The sequence below is a fragment of the Vombatus ursinus genome, unplaced genomic scaffold, assembly GCF_900497805.2.
Source record: "Vombatus ursinus unplaced genomic scaffold, bare-nosed wombat genome assembly UNPS02009573.1, whole genome shotgun sequence".
Classification (NCBI taxonomy): domain Eukaryota; kingdom Metazoa; phylum Chordata; class Mammalia; order Diprotodontia; family Vombatidae; genus Vombatus; species Vombatus ursinus.
Window position 1 is genome coordinate 3,243,683 of NW_020949351.1, and position 15,834 is coordinate 3,259,516.

Consider the following 15,834-nt stretch of genomic DNA (forward strand, 5'->3'; position numbering starts at 1 on the left):
ATCTATCTATCTATCTATCTATCTATCTATCTATCTATCTATCTATCTATCTATCTATTTATCTATTTATTTATCTATCCAACTATCTATCTATCTATCTATCTATTTATCTATCTATCTATCTGTCTGTCTATCTATCCATTTGCCTACCTATCTATCTGATACCAAGAGCATATGCTATGAGCTAGATGTTAAGAAACATCAGCTGGAAAGTGGCCATTCTCACTCAGTCCATCAATCAATATTTATTAAGAACTTATTATGTTCCAGGAACTGTACTAAATGCTAAAGATACAAAAAATATTTAAAAGACAGTCCCTGATCTCAAGGACTTAAACTCTAATGAGGGGGAGAACATGTAAGTATATACAAAGTAAGCTATGTATAAGGTAAACAGGAAATAATTAATGGAGGGAAGCCACTTGAATTAAAAGGAGTTGGGAAAAGCTTGTTGTAAAAGATGGGACTTTGTTGGGACTTCAAGGAAGCTGGGAAAGTCAGTAGATAGAGTAAAGGAGGGAGAGCATTTAGGACAGCCAAAGAAAATGCCTAGAGATGAGAAATGGAACATCTTGCTTATGGAAAAGCTGGAAGGCCAGCGCCGCCGGATTGAAGAATAACTGGCAGGGAGTCAGGTGTAAGAAAATTGGAAAGATGGGAGTGAGCTAAATTATAAACAGCTTTGAATGCAACCAGAATATTTTTTATTTGATCCTGGAGGCAATGGGGAGTCACTGGAGTTTAACTGAGTACAGGGAGTGGCTTGGTGGGATCTTTGCTTTAGGAAATCATTTTGGTGGTTGAATGGAGAATAGATTGGAATAGAGGTGACTTGAGGTAAGCAGACTCACAAGAATGTTACTGCAGTAGTCCACAAATGAATGACATGATGATGGCCTGTACTAGAGCAATGGCAGTGGCAGAGGAGAGATGAGGGGAGATTATTTGAGAAATATTGCAAGGGTAAAATTGACAGGCTATGACAACAGTTTGAATATGGAGATTGAGAGAGAGTGAGGAGTTGAGGATGTTTCCTAGGTTGTAAGTCTAAGAGACTAAGAACATGAAGTTGCCCTGTACAATAATAGGGAAGGTACAATAAGGGGACATTTTATGGGAAACTAGAATGAGTTCTTTTCTGGACATGATTAAGATGTCTATATCTAGTATGAGACATTTGAAAGGCAGTTAGAAATGCAAGATTGAAGGTTAGCAAAGAGGTTTGGGCAGAATAGGTAGATTTGCAAATCATAATTAAATCCATGGGAGCTGAGATCACCCACTGCAGTGGTACTAAGGGAGAAGAGAAGATGGCCCAGGACAGAATATTGAGTTCTCATTCTCCACTGGGGGTAGTGGATGCTGGGGACTACTAAAACTGTCACAAATGTTTAAGGTGTGTTTTGGGTAGGTCTGAAGGGCACACACTGATTTGTTTCAGTTGTTGGAAGCTTTTTTCAACTTCTAAGTACTCTCTGGAGAATCTTATTATTTTGAACCAAACCGTAAGATCCCTTATATCCTCATGAGTTTCTTTTAGTTCCACAGAACAGCCCTGGAGTGATTAGATCCATGAGGGTTCCTTGGGATAGGGAGTTAGCCCAGGACTAGAAAAAAGGGCCTCAAGGAACTTCCAAGTTTTTAGCACTTACATGTTCATAACATGAAATGCTATGGTAGTGAAATGATTTATAAATCAGGGCTTAGACCAAAAAACCCCACCATATATTTGGCAAATTCATTGTAGGCAATGAAACTCACAATACCTCTCAGAAAAGGCACAAAGAGTTTGCTTGGCTTCTTAGTACTTATATTGAGGAAAATAGAAATTCTATATAGTCCTTGCATGGATAAAAATGCATGTGTATATGATGTATATATATATATGTATATATATATCATATATATATACATATATATGTGCTACTAACTAAATCTATTGTATTTGTTAGCTATTTAAGTATATACAATAAACACCTTAAGTGTTAAAGCTTCAAATACAGAGATTCAATAGTAGCACTTCCATATCTATGCACGCTGCTGCTTTAAAGTGTCTTTGAAATACCCATGGTTTGGCTAAAGCTGGACTTCAAAGGGAAAATAAGCTTTTTCATGGAAAACCGCATTTCACCCCCTCTGTTTAGAGGAGAGTTTGAAAGTCCCAGGCTAGTAGATAAAAAGAGGTCTCAAGGTGCCAGAGTATCAGAAACAGGGCAACTGTCATAAGACAGAGGTTTAGATCAGAGTCAGCATTCAGGGGGCTGACATTTTCTGATCTAAACCACATGAAATTCTTCAATATCTAGTTCTGGTTAGGGAGCAGTAAAATGAAGCTTTTCATAAGTTTTTATTACTTTATTCTTCTTGATTAGCTCCCAAAATCCTGAAAGTAGACATCCTGAAGGGATTTAGGTTCTTCTTGCAATCTAATACCTGGCAAGGAAAAATACAGTGAAATTTAAATTGGGGGGTTGATGGAAAAGAAGAATAGTAGTTCACATTTAACTAGTGCTTTGAGGTACCTATACAACAACCCCCTCAGGCAGGTGATTAGTAAATTATTAGACCAAATTTACTGATAAACAAATTGAAGCTCATAGAAGTTCAATGATTTGCCCATGGTCACATAACTTTTCAGTGTCTGAGCTGGTTTTAAACTCGGATATTCTAAGTCCAGAGCTTGTTCCACAGTAATAGTAAATATTCATGCTTATAATAATAATAATAACAAGCTAATATTTATACAACAATTTAAGGTTTTCAAAGCACTTTGTATGCATTGTATCTTATTTAGTCCTCACAGTTACTCTGAGAGATAGGTGCATTATCTTTCTACAGATAAGGAAAGTGAGACTGAGAGAGACTACATAATTTCCTCAGGATCGCGCAGTTAAGTAAATGTCTTGGATAAAATCTGAACTCAGGCATTTATGATTCAAGGTATCTTACTCTATCCAATGTGCCACCTAACTCCTTAAAATAAAGGACCATGAAATGTTAAACTCATTTTTCCCTTGGTCAAGGTTCATGTTGCAAGAGAGCCTATTTCTTGCCTGATTGCTTACTCTGGCTGAAGATTGAGCCGTGGAACTGTTAAACTTAGAAATGAGCCTAGATGAAGGTTATCCAGAGGCCAGTTCTTATTGTGGCCCTAATGCTTGGTGACTTGATAAGCTCAGGAAGAGATTCTAAATCCTTCCTGTCCATATGAATACACAGGCCAGGGGGACACTACAGGATAACCAGATTTTCTGGAGACACAGATAGCAGGACATGCTTATTCTAAAGAAGAGTTCAGGAACAAAGCATATACTCAGGACATATCCTCATGAAGGCAGAAAATGAAGGAGTGCTTATTTTACCATATGGCCAGGGAACCTTAGAAAAGAAGTTCCCAAAAGCCACCAGGCAATTTTTAGGGTGGTGATTTCCTAGCAACACAAGCAAGTATTTTCTCAATTTTTACCCATAGTGGGCCTATTTCTAATTGATTACTATAGCAAATAGGATTTCCACCTCATATGCTCAGTCTTTTTGGAGCTTTAAATCTTGGGCAATAGGGTCATATGATTTAGAACTGGAAGGTATTTTAGAGATATTCTAAACACTTCCCAATTTTACAGACAAGGAAGTGAGGTGCAGAGAAGATAAACACCTTGTCTGAGGTCATGCTGTTAGGATAGAGCAAAAATGAGGTGTGAAATAAGTACTCTTACCTCAAAACAATGCTCTTTCTACTATGCAAGGTAGGTTCTAAAATAAGCAGGTTTACCAACTTTGAGAGAGTTTAAATCCATTACTAATAAATTCTTTAAACTTTTAAAGATTTAGATATTCCTTGATTAATTATATTTCTTTTTGAAATGTATTTATATTTTCAATTCTGAATTCTCTCCTACTTTTCACCCCTTCTCCACCTATTGAGAAAGCAAAAATATGGTATTCATTATACATATGAAGTGATGCAAAGCATATGACTGCATTAGTCATATTGTGAAAATAAAATCAGAAAAATAAAGGGAAAAATGCTTAAATTTGAACTGTTGAGTCCATCAATTTTCTGTCTGAATGTGGATAACATTTTTTCATCAGGAACTTTTTTTAGTTTTGGTGGTTTATTAAATTTTTCAGAGTTACTAAGTCTTTAACAGTTGATTATCTTTACAATATTGGTTTGACTGTATAGATTGTTCTCTTGGTTCTGCTTACTTTACTTTGCATCATTCATATATGCCTTCTCACATTTATCTGAAACCATTTCCTTCATCATTTCTTATATCACAATCATATTCCATCATTTTCATAGAACAAAACTTGCTCAGTCATTCCCCAATTGATGGTCATCCTCTCAGTTTCCAATTATTTGCCACCCAAAAAGAACTGCTATGAATATTTTTCCACATGAGTCCTTTTCCACTTTTGTTGATCTCATTGAGGATTATTTATATTTAATTTGAAACATATCAAAGGACCTTTTACTTTTAAGGGAGAAAATATGATGCCTTACTGACCAAATGTTTCCCTTTTTTAAAGAAAAATATCACCAAATAATTTATTTAGATCTATGATTAACCAGTTCTTTAGTAATTCTATCAGAGTACAAAAATTTGAATGGAACTAAACAATAGTAAGCCATTATCAAGTCTAGTGTAAGTCAGAGATGCTGCCAATTGGAAGCCTGAATATGAGATAAGTTATTCCTAATAAATGTTTGAATTGCTGCAATAATTATTTTTCCTTGAAGGAAAGTGACTGATGGTACAGTTGTTTATCTCTGGCTGTACTACCTGCATAGTTATTTTCCTATACAATTTATTCCTTCTTTCATTTTGGTGCCTTGGGCATTGTGGGCCAGCAAGGGCAATCATCATATAATGAACTTTCTGCAACATCTGTAGCACTAAGTTAATGAGATATCATTTTTCTAATCCTGAAGAAATTTGAGTTATATGTCTCCTCTGTAAAGGATGGGGAAATAAGCAAATGATGAAACAAACAAATAAACAAACAAAAAGAGACAAGTTGGAGTTATTTCTGCTGCTGTTTTTTCCCTAATGATGAAAATTATGAAAGTTGTATTATTTGATGCCATCTCTGGGTATATTGAAATACTTTCTTGATGTAGAGAATAGTTAAACAGCAGGTGTTGGGCTGTCATCTTCTCTTTGGTCATTTGAGTTTTGGGGTGCAGTTAATTGCAGATCACATGGATACCAGGCAAATACAACAGATATTAACAACAAAATACATTTCAATAAAAAGGCAATTTTATTTTCTCCACTGTGAAACATTGAACTTCTTCCTAACATAAATGGTTTGGCATTATTTCTTAATTAAATTTTTTTGAAATTGTTGCTATATATACATAGAAACACACAAGATTTCTGAATTGGAAGCAACCTCATTAGATATGTAGTCCAATCTATGCTTGAGAATGAATCATCAGTACTGAGTGCCCAACAATTGGTCATCTGTCTTCTCTTTGAAGATCTCTAATGAGAGGGAATTTTCTACTTCCTTAGGCATATCATTTCATCTGCGGGTAACTCCGCTGACATCAAAACTAAATTTGAAAGTAAATTGCTGTAGTTCTCTCATATTCACTTCCAAACCACCATGAAATAGTGCTCCAGAACAAATCCTGGAACTGCAGAGCCAGTAGAAAGATAGGGTAGATTGGTCTTTTAGACTGTGAGACTTGGAGGATCAGTAAGAAAGGTTCATCTCACTTGGGTAAAATGGGAATGCATTCCAGGACAGTAAGTGTTCTAGCAAGCCAGCAGCAAGCCCCATCTCAGCAAACCAGTGGGAGATTATGAGCCCTACTGTGGTGGAGAGGGCAAAAGCCAACACCAAGACCCCTCCACATGCCTTAGAATAGCCAGAAGAACCGACAGATTTTAGCTCTGAGAATCATTACATGCTTTGGTGCAGGTCTGGGCAAAAAGGCACCTTCCAGTGGCCAGACCTCCATGTGCTTCAGAGTAGCCCCAGGGAAATGCAGAAAAATCCCCCTAGGCCTCAGCACATGCCAGTCACCACCACTAGGACCCCCAGCTAGCACCATGTAAGCTGCCAGACCCCTATATCCTTCAGCAGTGCCAGCCACTCCCACCCCACCTTCTCAACACAGTACCAGTGTAAGTCCCCCACGGGCCTTAGGGCCACATCAGCACAGCACCAGGTAAACAGCTAGTACCTGTAGCCACTGGCACAAGAAACCTGAGACTGATTCCCTTCCACCTTGGGAACAGAGATCAAATTTAAAAGAAAGGAAAAAAGCCAAAAAAAAAAGATAAGCAAAAAAGAGTGATAAAAAAAGAATCTGACAATAAAAAGTTATTAGGGTGACAGGGAAGACTAAGACACACTCAGAAGAGGACAACAGTGTAAAAAAACCTATGGGAAAAACCCAAAGAGAAATGGAACATGGTCTCAAGTCCAGAAAGAACTTATGGAGGAACTCAAAAAGGAGTTTAAAAATCATATAAGAGAGGTAGAAGAAAAATTGGGGAAATAAATTAGATTGATTCAGGAGAATCAAGAAAAAAGAATCAATAGCTTGGAAAACTGCTTAAAAAGTAGAATTGTCCAAGTGGAAAAGGAGATATAAAAATCCACTAAACAAAGCAACTCCTTAAAGTGTGCAATTGACCAAAAAGAAAAGAGAGTGTAAAAGCTAATTGAGGAAAACAACACCTTAAAAGTTAAAATTGAGCAAGTGGAAGCTAATGACTCCATGAGACATCAAAAATCAATCAAACAAATTCAAAAGAATGAATGGAAGAAAATGTAAAATGTGTCATGGGAAAAATAGTTGACCTGGAAAATAGATCCAGGAGAGACAATATCAGAATCATTGGACTACCTGAAAGCCATAATCAAAAGGAGGACCTGGACAGCATCTTTCAAGAAATTATCAAGGAAAACTGCTGTGATATTCTGGAACCAGAGAGTAAAATAGGCATTGAAAGAATCCACTGATCACCTCAGGAAATAGATCCCAAAATAAAAAACTCCAAGGAATACTATAGCCAAATTTAACAACTATCAGGTCAAGGAAAAATATGACAGTTGGTCAGAAACAAACAATTCAAATATCTGGGAGTCACAATCAGGATCACACAGGACCTGGCAGCTGCAACATTAAAGGATTCCAGGTCATGGAACATGATATTCCAGAAGTCAAAGAAGCTAGGATTGCAACCAATAATCACTTACTCAGCATAATTAAGCATCTTACTTCAAGGGGAAAAATGGTCATTCAATGAAATAATAGGATTTCAAGTTTTCATAATAAGAACACCAGAACTAAACCAAAAATTTGACTTTCAATATCAAGACCCAAGAGAAGCATAAACAGGTAAAAAGGGAAAAGAAAACGTAAGGAATTCAATAGAGCTAAACTATTTATGTCCCTACATGGGAAGATTATACTTGTAATTCTTAAAAAATATATGTCACAGTACACCTAGAAGGAATATACATAGACAGAGGGTATGAGTATAAAGTGAATTGGAGAGAATGGCATAAAAAAGGGATGAGAAAGAGGAGTACAGTGGGTGCAGAAGGAAGAGAGAGATATAATGGGGTAAATTATTGCACATGAATAGGAACAAAATACCTATTACAGTGGAGGAAAAGAAGGGAGGGCGGGCAATGAGCATCTCTTGACCCTTACTCTCATTAGCATTGCCTCAAAGAGGGAATCATATACATAATCCATTGAATATAGAAATCAGTCTTACCTGACAGGGAAGTAGGAGGGAAGGAGATCAAGTAAAAGGGGCATATGGACTGACAGAAGTGATGGCAGATCAGGGAAGATAGTAGACAGAAGCAAACCACTAGTGAAGAGGGAAAGGGTGAAATGAGAAAGGGCAGAAAGGAGGAAGAATGGGATGGAGGAAAATACACAGGTAGTTATAATAACTCTGAATGTGAATAGAATGAACTCTCCCATAAAACAGAAGTGGATAGCAGAATGGATCAAAAACCAGAATCTTACAATATGTTGTTTACAAGAAACACACAAAGCAGAAACACCCACAGTGTAAAGGTGAGGGACTGAATCAGAATCTATTATGCCTCAGCTGAAGTGAAAAAAAAAGAGCAGAGGTAGCAGTCCTGATTTCAGACAAAGTGAAAACAAAAATAGATCTAAGTAAAAATAAATAAGGAAGGAAACTATATCTTGCTGAAAGGTACCATAAACAATGAAGCAATATCAATACTAAGCATATATACACAAAGTGGTATAGCATCCAAATTCTTAAAGAAGTTAAGTAAGTTACAGGAAGAAGTAGAGAGCAAAACTATACTAGTGGAGGATCTCAACTGTCCCCTCTCAGAACTCAATAAATTCAATAAAAAACTAAACAAGAAAGAAACTAAGGAGGTAAATAGAATATTAGAAAACTTAGATATGACAGACCTTTGGCATGACTTAGACATAAAGTGTGACACCGGGACCAAATTAGAAGAGCAAGGAATAGTCTACCTATAAGATCTGTGGGGAGGGGAAGAATTCATGGCTAAACAAGAGATAGAGAACATTACAAAAGTAAAATAGATAATTTTGATAATATTAAATTAAATAGCTTTTGTACAAACAAAACCAATGCAACTAAGATTAGGACAGCAGAAATGTGGGAAACAATCTTTATAGCAAATGTCTCTGATAAAAGCCTCATTTCTCAAATATACAGAGAACTGAGTCAAATTTACAAGAAAACAAGTCTTTCCTCAATGAATGGTGAAAGGATATGAACAGGCAGTTTTCAAATGATGAAATCGAAGCTATCTATAGGTATATGAAAAAGTGCTCTAAATCACTTTTGATTAGAGAAATGCAAACTAAAACAACTCTGAGGTACCACTTCACACTTATCCAATTGGCTAATATGTCCAAAAAAAAGGAAAATGATAAATATTGGAGATGATGTGGGATAACTGGGACACTAATGCATTGTTAATGAAGGTGTGAACTGATCCAAACATTCTGGAGAATAATTTGGAACTATGCCCAAAAGACAACTAAATTGTGCATACCCTTTGATCCAGCAATACCACTACTAGGTTTGTATCACAAAGAGATCATTAAAAAGGGAAAAGGACCTACATGTGCAAAAATATTTGTAGCAGCCCTTTTTGTCATGGTAAAATATTGGAAATTTAGGAGATGTCCATCACTTGGGGAATGGCTGAACAAGCTGTGGCATATGAATATAATGGAATAATATTGCCCAATAAGAGATGAAGAACAGGCAGATTTCAGAAAAATCTGGAAAGACTTGTATGAATTGATGCAAAGTGAAATGAGCAGAAGCAGGAAAAGCATTGTACACATTATTAGCAACACTATGTAATGATCAACCATGAATGACTAAGCTCTTAGGAGCACAATGATCTTAGACAAGTATAAAGAACTCAGGAAGGAAAATGCTATCCATGTCTAGATAAAGATCTGATGGACTTTGAATGCAGATCAAAGTATATTTTTTCTCTTACCTCATTCTTTCTCATTTTTTTGCTTTTGTTCTATTTCTTCTTTCAAAACTCTGACTAATATGTAAATATTTTATAGGATAGCACATGTATAAACTATACAAAACTGCCTTCCAGTTTTAGAAGAGAAGAGAAGAGGGAATGAGGGAGAAAAGTTTGGAACTCAAATCTTATAAAAATGAATACTATAAAAATTACATGTAACTGGGGAAAAATAAAATACTCAATAAAAAACTAAATTTGCGATCTACTAGAGATTCTCCACTATGCTGACTGCCTTGCTTTTTCATGTCCTTCTGGAAATGTAATGGCCAAAACTGAACATAGTACTACAGCTGTAGTCTCACTAGGACCAGAGTTCAACATAACACTTTCCTATTGCTGGAAGTTGTGCCTTTCTTAAGGCATCTCAAGAATGCATTAGCTTTGTTGACTGTGATAGCACACTATTGACTCAAACTGAGCTCGTAGTCCATGAAATCCTCCAGGCTTTTTTTTTTTTCAGACAAACTACTGTCTAACCATGTCTTCTCCATCTTGTATGTGTGAAATAAATTCTTTGAACATAATTGTAAGGTTTTTCATTTTTCCTTACTAAATTCTAACCTATCAAAAACTTTTTTTTTGTCTTCTGTCTTCCATTGAATTAGCTACTCTCCCTGAGAGAAACATGACATCTTTGTCTTTATACTTTCAATGGTATTTTGTTAATTTATCTTTTAATTTTCTGCACAAATTGTGAGTGCTGAGACAAAAAGTAGGAAGGTGAGCATTGGGATGTATAATCAATTTCCACATGATTGACCTATTGTAACATATAATGGCAAGTATAGCTTTGCAATATTTTGTGATCCTACAATCCAGCATTAATATAGTACTTTAAAGTTTGCAAGGCATTTAACATAACTCATTTGATACTTATAACAACTCTATAAGGTATGTGCTATTATTCCTTATTCTCCAATTCCCCTCAAATGATTAAAATAAGTTGGATATGGTTTAAAGTGACCCAGGATCACACAAATAGCAATTTGATGCAGGATTTAAACTCAGTTATTCCTAAGTTCAACTCCAGTACTCTAGCTTTCATATCATTCAGCTGCCTCAAAATTCTTATGGTTCTTCCTAAACAATTAGCACCTAATATAGTACCTTGTGCCCTTTGTACGCTGTATGTGTGTGTATTATGATAACATTCACTAACCTTTAGAAAAAAGAATCATTAAAAATTTACTAGAGACCTAGATGTTAGGCATGAGATCCAGGTCTCATTCTTAATGAGTTTAGATTCAAGGTAAATGTGACATTTAAATATGTATATGATACTGACTGTGCAACCACTAATCAAAATACAAAGACATAGTCACATGTTAGTTTTATCTTTTGGGTCTGGTATTTCTGTTCATTTAAAATTAGGTATACTTGTCATAGAAACCATGGGTAGTGGTTTCCTGAGATTGGAGGAGAAAGAAGAATGCATTCTACCCACATAGATTGATTAGCAGCTTTATAATTTTGGTTCTTCATATATGATCTAAATAATATTTCTTTGAGGTAAAAGATGGCATTACCTGTGGAGACTGGTATTCATAAAAAATAGCTATATAGCACATGAAAGTTTTCAGAGCACCTTTCTTGTAAAAACTTTGTGACATAAGTAATACAAATATTATCCAGTCAAATTTCTAGATGTAGATGGAGATGAAGTTCTAAAAAAAAATGAATGACTTACCCATGGTCATAGAGATAGTGATTGTCTAAAGTGGCATTCAAACTTATGCCTCCTGATGTGCACACCAGAAATGTTTTCATTTTATATGTGTCAGAAAGAACTCACCACCTGAACATTAGACTAAAGCTTGAATCTTGCTGACATTTACTAGCTGTACAGATGACTCTCTGAAGCTCAGTTTTTGCAACTGAAATATAGAGATGATATCTTATCTCATTGTGCTGTTGTGATGATAAGGTGAGCTAATGCATATAAGACATAACTAAAATAATAACTATTATTATTGTTATCAATGTGTGAAGGTCTGACAAAATAGCCCTCAAGTTCTTCCAACATATATTTATTGGGGGCTGGAAAGGGGGACAACAAAAAGCTGTTTTATCCATGGAACATAAAGAATGTGTTACTGGCTTTTTGCCTTAGAGCCAGTTTTATATCATTATGACACTACCAGAGCTATTCCAGCTTTGATGGCTAATGTCCATTCTGACTTCACTGCTACTTTATGGATATCCTAAAATGGACAACTGGAAATATTTTTGATGCTGTTCCTCATTGTTTCCTTAAAGTATTTTTTTCTTTCCAACTCTAATTTATGTTTCATCATGTTCACATATTACATAACTTTTTTTTCAAAATCCCTTGTCATCCATTACTTACAAATATCTAGGTGAGTGAAACATTGCTGTTTGAATAATGCATAAAACCATTTCACTAAGATTGTCAAATTTATTGGCATACAGGGCAAAATAGTTCCTAATTGTTGTTTTAATTTCCTCTTCCTTGGTGGTGGATTTACCCTTTTCATTCTTGATACTGATAATTTGGTTTTCTTCTTTCTTTTTTAATTAAATTAAGCAAAGGTTTATCTATTTTATTTTTTTTATAAAACCAGCTTTTAGTTTTATTTATTAGGTCAATAGTTTTCTTAAATTCAATTTTATTAATTTCTCCTTTGATTTTCAACATTTATAATTTGTTGTTTAATTGAGGATTTTTAATTTGTTCTTTTTCTAGTTTTTTTTAGTTGTATGCCCAATTCATTGATCTCTTCTTGTCTCATTATTGTCATTCTCTTGAATGAAGTCATTGGTTGTTTCTGTGATTTGTTGTTTGACCCAATCATTTTTTAGGATTAGATTATTTAGTTTCCAATTATTTTTAGTCTATCTTTCCATGGCCCTTTATTACATATATTTTTATTGCATCATGATCTGAAAAGGATGCATTTAATATTTCTGCCTTTCTGCATTGGATTTTGAGGTTTTTATGGCCCAGTACATGGTCAGTTTTTGTGTATGTGCCATGTACTGCTGAGAAAAAAAGCATATTCCTTTCTGTCCTCATTCAGTTTTCTCCAGAGGTCTATCATACCTAACTTTTCTAATATTCTGTTGACCTCCTTAACTTCTTTCTTGCCATCTTGGGGAGGGAGGTGAGAAGGAAGGGGGAGAACAATTTAAAACTCGAAAGCTTATGGAAGTGATTGTTGATAATTCAAAATAAGTTAATTAAAATAAAAAAATAAATAAAAAAGAATAATGCATAAAACTATCAGAGAACATTGGATCTGAACTCTGCCATGCCCTGATCTCAGATCCATCAGTTGTTTTCCCAATTCTGTTCATAGTCTCTTGAGGCACGGCCAACAGAAATACTCACACTGTTCCAGGTATCTACTCAGCATCATTTTATAAAAGGCTGCTCTGTCAGGGTTTTATTTATTCAAAGTTATTAAAGATTCCTTGAAAGGTAGATCAGCTATAACTTTATTCAATGAGTCTCCCAGGAATACAAAAGAAGTGGAAACAAATGCTCATCAAAAGTTTTTGCTTCCAATACAGCCCAAACTGTTCTAGAATCTACAGGGAATGGTGAAATTTTCTAGATGTTTTGTTTGCAAATGAATTTCTGTTAACATCAATTAGTGGAACATAAAAGTTTCTGAAAAAAAACCTTGTCACTACTAAAATAATTTGGACTAACCATCCACATGGCAAAAACAAAATGGATGAACACTGTCAATTTTCTAGGTTATGAGATGCAGTTATATAGATAGATAATCTATCATACTCACATCTATATATGGACAATGAAAATGCACTGAGTGGGTCCCATCATCTTATAATGATAAGAGTATATCCTTTTTGGCTCATATTACACTTCCTTTTGGTAGCCTCCCTTGTATTTGTCTTTTTTCACAAAAGAACATCAGAATGATTAGTGCCTTCATGTAATAGTCAACTGTCTTATTGTCAGTCAAGAGTGAATGAACAGCTAGTAAATTAGTCTATGATATTTTGCATGACATTGTTCATGTGGAGAGGGTAAACAAGGCAAGCAATTTATTGGTCTTTGAAGTTAGATTATGATTTTGTCTTTCCTAGTGTTTTACATGTCCTATGGTTCATCTCAAGATTTACGTAAGTTATTTAAGAGATTGAAAACACTGCAGCATCCAGTGGTAAGAAAATCAGTACATCTAATTAAATACATCCAATCTGTGTTTATTTAAAGTAGAACACTAAAAATAAGCCACAGCAGTGAAAGCCTGAAACAATACTCTAATGGATGACTTCCACTGAGCCCCATAAATGTGCTTTTTGGGCATTTCCTTTTTGTATAATACTACTAAGTGGTGTTTAATAACAATGAAATCTGTATGCATTTAGCTCTTTATTTCATTAAATGAAGCTTATCCATTCAGTGCCTGAGTAGAAACATGCTAAACAGTAAATAAATGTTTATAATGATTTTATCCTCTGAATGACAAATTGGGCATAATTATGTAGGATTGGAATAATATTGCTGCATGCATATGAAATAAAGAAATAATGAACCACAGCCAATTTCTATTCTCACTATTTACCACATGTAAAAACAAAACAGTTTTGGCATGAAAAAGGAGAACATCTTTGTCAGAGATCCAGTGTCAATAGTATATTTGGAACTGCTCTCCATAATGATCCAAATTCCACAAATTGATAACAAATATCTGTCCTGAACCAAATTCTCCCCTACAATTTCAGACAGAATTTGTCACATTACACTAAATTAGATGGATACTTACCTAAGCCAGAAAACTAAATATGACGAGACCTGATATAAAGGAGAGGCAATGACTAGATTTGAAGAAATGATGGGCCTTTAAAAAATAAAATTAATAATTATTTCTCTCCCTCTAGGCTCATCACATCTTAAAAGATTTTTAATGTAATTTAGCCCACTCATTTTAGAAATGTTTTGTAAACTCTTGAGATGTTAGTTAAGAATCACAAGATAACATGTCAGTATTAGGAAAAATGTTCTGATATAAAGGGAACAGTACTAGCCTGAGAATAAGAAATTTGGTATTCTGTTTTTTTGATCCTCCATTAATTAGCTACATGACCTTGGGTGAATCACAAATTCTTTGGACTCAGTTTCTTCATCTTTATAGTGAAGGGTTTAGGTCAGATGATTTTGAAAGTACAGTTGACCTTTAAAGTTCTGGGATGTTTAATGCTATAAGATAACTTCATGTTTTTTTTTCTTTTTCACACTATTATCTAACACCATTAAGCAAAAAACCAATCATGAAGGCCAAACCTGAATTTTATTATTGGTCCCTGTCTGTATTTTGCTGTATATGTAGAACTTGTTACCATAGCCTATATTAAATTTTGAATGCAATCATTAAAATCATTAAGCCTGGTATAGGCATACTCTTTTACACCCAGTTAAATTTGTACCCATTAGTTTTGAGCACCTTTATTATTGAAGACAAAAACAAAGGCTGGCTTTATCAGTAGATTAAGGCTTTCATTTCAAATCTATTAGTAAATTATCCAACAATTGCTTATTACACTTAATAATCAGGAAGTTATTATCAGTTGATTTTTTTCTGACATCTGAACTACTACTCTCTCTTCCTTACACCTGCATCCCAAAGAGCATTAAACAGACCATGGTGGTGGGGGATGTAGGATATTTAGAAGCAGATAGTGGGTAGAATCCTGGAAATTAAATGTGGAGTCAGGAAGATCTAATTCAAATCCTGCTTCAGATATTTACTGTGTGACCCTGGACAAGTCACTTCTGCTCTGGATGCTTCAATTTCTTCAGCACTAAAACGAGTAAATTGTACTTGATGGTCTTTACTATCCTATGGTCCTATGACCTTTGATACTTCCCTTCCCCCTAAACACAGTAATTCTTCTATCTCAGTGGGTTTTCTTTTACCCTCTCAATCTTCTTTCCAGTGGTTGCTTGTCCTTTCTGTCTCCTGGGTAGATGATGAGCCCTACTCACTGATCCTTATGTCAACGCACAAAGAATGGACCTTGATGTACCAGATTCTTTTTGATCCTTAAGACTACTCGCCACTTCCAAATGATCAGACCCCTGGACCCACCATCTCAGCTGTAGGGCAACTCACATGATTTTGATAAAAAGGAATTTCTAATTACAATTCTTCCAGTAAGAAATAAGACTATGTGGACTTACTATCTCTCCTAGCACTGAGCCCTACATATACTCAGACATTTCCATCTCTTATACCATTGAACCCAATTGGACTTTAAATCTTAGCTAGCTCTAAACCCTCTTCCATACAC